We start from the raw sequence: 6157 nt of genomic DNA, 5'->3' as shown, positions 1-6157 counted from the left end.
GTCCTCTGTCCATTTTTAAATTGGATTTTTTTTTAATATTATGAGTTATACGAGTTCTTTATATATTTTGGATGTTAACCCCTTATCAGACGTGTCATCTGCAAATGTCATCTCCCCTTCAGTAGGTTGCTTTTTTCTTTTGTTGATGGTTTCCTTCCCTGTGCAAAAGCTTTTTAGTCTGATGTGGTTCCATTTAAAGGCTTTTGGTTTTGTTTCCCTTGCCTGAGGAGACAGATCCAAAAAAATATTTCTAAGACCAGTTTCAAAGAGGGAACTGCCTATTGTTTTCTTCTAAGAATTTTATGGTTTCAGGTCTTACATTTAAGCCTTGAATTCAGTCTTTTCTTGACCTTTTGGCAAGTTTAAGTTTTTAATTCATTTTGAGTTTGTTTTTGCATATGGTGTAAGAAAAAGGTCTATTTTCATTCTTTTTTATGTAGTTGTCCTGTTATCCCAACATCACTTGTTGAAGAGACTGTGTTTTGTATATTCTTCCTTCATTTGGCGTAAATCAGTTGATCACAGGCATACGAGTATTTCCGGACTCTGTTCAATTCCATTGATGTGAGTGTTTGTTTTTGTCCAGTACTGGACTGTTTTGATGGCTGTAGCTTTGCAGTTTAGTTTGAAGTCAGGGAGCTTGATACCTTGATTCCTCAAGTTTTGTTTTTCTTTTTCAAGATTACTCTGGCTATTTGTGATCTTTTGTGGTTCCATTCAAATTTTAGGTTTATTTGTTCTAGTTCTATGAAAAATGGATATTTTGGTAGGGATTACATTGATTATTTGGGGTATGAACATTTTAAAAATGTTAATTCTCTCAATCCATGAACACAGTATATTTTGATTTATTTGTGTTGCCTTCAGTTTCATCAACGTTTTATAGTTTTCATAGTGTGGGACTTTCACCTGTGTGGTTAAATTTATTCCTAGATGTTTTAATCTTTCTGATGCAATTGTAAATAGGATTATTTTTCATGATTTCTCATTGTGATATTTTATTAATAGTATATGTAAATACAACAGATTTCTGCATATTAATTTTTGTATCCTGCAATGTTACTGAATTTATTAGCTTTTAATATTTTGGCATTTTTAGGGTTTTCTCTATATAGGATCATGTCTACAAATAGTGACAGTTTTACTTCTTCCCTTCCGATTTGGAAGCCTTTTTATTTCTTCTCTTGTCTAGTTGCTGTGGCTAGGGCTTCCCATATGATGTTGAATAAAAGTGGTGAGAGTGGACATCTTTGTCTTGTTTCTGATCTTAGAAAAAAGCTTTCATCTTTTCACCATTGAGTGTAATGTTAGCTGTGGGTTTATTATAAATGACTTACTGTGTTGAAGTATGTTCCCTCCATACTAAATTTTTTGAGTTTTATAATGAAGGGATACTGAATTTTTTCAAATGCTTTTTATGTGTTTGTTAAGATGATCATGTGATTTTTTTATTCTTTGTTTTGTTAGTGTGGTATATCACATTGATTGATTTGTAGATATTAAACCATCTTTGCATCCCTGAAATAAACCACACTTGATCATAATATATGATCATTTTAATGTATTATTGAATTTGGTTTGCTAATGTTTTGTGGACTGATACTGAAGCTGAAGCTCCAATACTCTGGCCACCTGATGTGAAGAGCTGACTCACTGGAAAAGACCCTGATGTTGGGAAAGATTGAAGGCAGGAGAAGAAGGGGACAACAGAGGATGAGATAGTTGGATGGCATCACTGACTTGATGGACCTGAGTTTGAGCACACTCCAGGAGTTGGTGATGGACAGGGAAGTCTGCTGCAGTCTATGCGGTCTCAAAGAGTCAGAGATGACTGTGCATCTGAACTGAACTGAATATTTTGTAAAGAATTTTTGCATCTATGTTCATAGGGATATTGGCCTGTAATTTTCTTTCTTTTTTCTCTCTCTTTTTATTTGTAGTTTCTTTGTCTGGTTTTGGTATTAGGGTAATGTTGGCTTCCTACAATGAGTTTGTAAGTGTTCCTTCCTCTTCAGTTTTTAAGAACAGTTGAAGAATGGGATTAACTTTTCTTTAAATATTTGGTAGAATTCTTCTGTGGACTTTGTTTCTTGGAAGTTTTTTGATTACTGGTTCAATTTCATTACTAGTAATTGGTTTTTTTTAGATTTTCTGTTCTTTCTGATTCAGTCTTGGAATGCTGCGTTTCTAGGAGTTTTCCATTTCTTCTAGGTTGTCCAATTTGTCACATATAATTATTCATCATGTTCTGTTATGATTGTTTGCATCTATGAGTATCAGTGTTTTCTTATGCTCATTCCTTGAACTTCAGTTCCCATGTGATGATGTGAAGAGGTGCCAGATGACACCTGACATTTGTGGGTTGCATTATGGAGAGGATCCCTGAGCTTTAGGAACTTCAATCTTTTTATTAGTGGGTTGTAGGTGAACCTACCCTCTGCTGTAGAGTGGGGGCACTATCTCTATCTTCCAAGTCTGTTCTTATACAGTCATCCTTGAAAAGATGATCTGGAACAAAAGCAATCAGTGCCTCTACTCACAAGTCACGCAGAAATGTGAAAGACCTATAGAGAATTATCTTCCAATAGAAGCCAGGTGTATTGTAAGTAAACATCAGCCATGATGAGTATGGTGGTGGTTGTGTGCTTTGCTTTATTATGGTGGGTCTTCTGTTTACCTTTTTTTACATGACTTTAGCCCTTGGTATCTTTAGTTATGCAGTTCCTCACACCTCCCTATCCTCCCCTGCTGGCTAAATACTCTTTCCAGTTCTAGCATCTCCAGTGCATCTTTCCTGACCACACTAATTCTACTGGAGCTTTCCTCACTAAACTCTGACAGTGTCATTTGTCCCATTTTCTCAGCCCTTGGCAAGTACAGTTTCCTTCTGCTCAAGATCTTTGCAAAGCCTTTTCCTCCACTTGGTATTCCTGCTTATCTCTCTTCAGATTAACTCCACTCATTCTTTATTCATCAGCTTAGGTGATATTTCCTTCAGAAAGCATTCTTGATCTCCCTTATTCCCAGGCAGTATTAGGGTTCTCCTCTTGCTCCTGTGGCATCAATAGCAACCTTTAAGTGATATTTCTTTGTTGGCTTCCCCTTGAGTCTTGGAGGACCCTGTTCTGGATGACCTGTTCTGAGTTCCCCAAGTTCTGGAGGACCCTTCCATGCCTAGCATCTGTAAATATCACATGAAGGCATTTAATTAACATTAAGAAGTGAATGAATAATTGCATGAATGTATGAACAACCACATCACATATTCATGCAAAATTAACAAACAAGTCTAACCATGCTGGAAGCTCCTGGAACATGTCCAGTGGTCACAGAGACATCAGTCAGTGTTTAGTATCTGTGGACTGATTGATGAGACATGTAATTTGTCCTTTTACTCCTTTTCAGATATGCCAATTTCATCTTGCTTTAAAGGGTATCTGTGAGATCAAGTGGACTTCTACTTGAGAATATAAAACATATATTATCAAAAGCTTTATTCATTATGATTTTGAATAAGGAAAAAATTCTAGCAAGACTCTGCAGAGCAATTTGAAAGCCATAAGCTTCATATTTTTTTAACTTGGTAAATATCAAACTCATTTCATCCTTAATAGTTTACAAAATCAACCCTAGATTAATGTTCTGTTGATAACATTCAGTTATAAAGGCAAGTTTCAAATTGCAACTACAGTTTCACAGTGGCTTTTGAAGGTTCACATTGGAAAGAATGACAGAAGAGTCACGGTGAAACCTGGAGTTGAGTCAGAGGCTGGCTCCTTGTTTTTCGTTATGCGATAAAACTATATGAAGAATGGAAAACTTGGGAACTCAAACCAAAGGACAGGACACTTGGGGAAGTAGAGATCACAGTGATTAAAAACTAGCCATCTGGGGACCAATGAGGCAGCCTTTGAATCCTGCTTCTCTTAATGACTGAGCCTCAGTTTCTTCATTGGTAAAAGCAGGAAACTATGGCCCACATCACAGGATTGTCATGAGAATTCAATGAAGTAACACGTCATTTAAGAAAAGAAATTTTGCACAGCATGTGGTACATACTAAGCTCTTAACAGATGTCAGCTGTTATCATTATTATTACTAATATTGTAGTCAGAAAGACCTGGATTTTGTATCCCTGGCAGGAACTATGTGCTGCATATCTCAAACTGAGGGACATGAGGAGTTACTTAACTTTCCTAAGCCTTAGTTTCCTCATCTATAAAGTGGAGACAATAATAATACTTGTGTCATAGGGTTGATGTGAAGATAAATTGGCAGATGACATGTAATGTGCTTAAGAAATGTGTGGCATATGGTCAGCACTCAGTAACTAGTAGGTAGAAAAAGAGTGATGATGATGTTTATTATTCCCTGAATCACTCTTTTGGTTTTTCATTTGTAAATCTGGGAATGCTGGTATGGTTGTAAGAACTGGAAATGATATTTACAAAGCACCTAGCCCAATGGCAGGTACATATTAACTAGGTACTCAAGAGATGGAAGCTATAGTTTCTAGTCTCTCTTCCTGCCTTTGCCTCGTTTCCAGCTCTGGATCAATAGATGCAGCAGTTTAGATTTTGGGGTGCTTCTCCGACAGCACTGGGAGGGGGTGAGGGCACCAACTGGAAACTGCAACCTGCAAGTGAACTTCCCTAATCAGCGCTGCAGGATTCCAACAGCTGGTTCTACTTAGGAATCAATTGGAACCTCCTGGGCCCCTTGCTCTTTTTCTTCAAGGAGCAAATGCCATCCCACAGCTAAGATTTAGAAATTTGCCACGCCGTATCAGAAACAGATCCAGCCTCCAGCAAGGTCAAGGTTCCCCAGGCTGAGGCCCCAGCTCTGGAGGCGCTCAAACTTCCCAGTGGCCTTGGAGGCAGAGGCTCTGGATTGAGGTCAGGGCTGCCTGTGGCACTGCCAGCAAGCACTATCCTGTGGCTGGCTGTTAAGAACCGCCACCCAAACTCCAAAGTGCCCAGATTTCCATTTTAGAGAGTGAGTCAAGTTCGGATGTGGAGAGCCCATTAAACAACAATTTTTAGGATATGAGTGTTAGAATGCAAGAATGCATTTGATTTGGAAAGGAACTGCTTCCTAAATGCCTGCCTTATAATTTCTTCCATCTGTCCACATTTCTGGGGCCCTTGAAGGTTTTTTGGGGCCTCTAGAGTGGCCAGTTCTGGCCTTGGGTTCTGTAGGTACCAGAGGATGTTGGTGAATAGCCTTTGTCATCACTGCCTGAGGCTTGATGAGTCATTAGGTGAATGAGCAGCAGGCTGAGTGAAGTTCTAACTCTTAAGTTTACCAGCTGTGTGACCTCAGGAAAATCCCTTGCCTTTTCTCAGCTTTTGTTTCCAGATTTGAAGAACCTAGGGCAGGGCTATATGCTCTTGAAACTCCTTTGCATCATATTGATTTTCAGATCCCAAATGATCACAGATGCTATAATTGCTCAAAGGATGAAAAATATCAGTTGCTATTCCTTGAGTCATGCTAAGTACTTTACTATGTCAATGAATGAATGAATGCAAATATCTATGATCTCTTTTGGAAAAGAGTGAAAAGGGAGATAAAGTGCATTTTGAGCGCCTATTATATATTAGACTCTAGTCTAAAAGACCTAACACCTTTTGTTTGTCCTCTTTTCACAGGATTGGTGGGTGGTATTTTCACAACTTATAGATGCTCCCAGGTGGTGCTAGTGGTAAAGAGTCCGCCTGCCAATGCAGGAGATGCAAGAGACACAGGTTCGACCCCTGGGTCAGGAAGATCCCCTGGAGTAGGAAATGGCAACCTACTTCAGTATTCTTGCCTGGAAAATTCCATGAACAGAACAGCTTGGCAGGCTACAGTCCACGGGGTTGCAAGGAGTTGGACATGACTGAGTGACTGAACACAGAGAGGTTAAGTAACTTGCACATAAGTAGTGCAGTCAAGGACTTCAACTCAGTTTTGTTACTTGGAAAGGGTATATGGACATGTCTTCCTCCTGGATTTTGAGCCGTCCTCCTATGTGTTGCTGATAAGCAGGAAGTGCTCAGGCCCAGGGAAGTCCTGAGTCAAGACTTGTTAAATGGATAATGCAGATCTTATTGACCCTTTTGGAGAGGAGCAGATTCTGCCCAGGGTGCACAGGGGGTGGAGGGGGTGGGAACCT

This window comes from Bubalus kerabau, chromosome 6, assembly GCF_029407905.1.
Source record: "Bubalus kerabau isolate K-KA32 ecotype Philippines breed swamp buffalo chromosome 6, PCC_UOA_SB_1v2, whole genome shotgun sequence".
In the NCBI taxonomy this organism is placed as follows: Eukaryota; Metazoa; Chordata; class Mammalia; order Artiodactyla; family Bovidae; genus Bubalus; species Bubalus kerabau.
The sequence above is the reverse complement of the archived record's forward strand: the minus strand, read 5'-3'. Positions refer to the sequence as shown.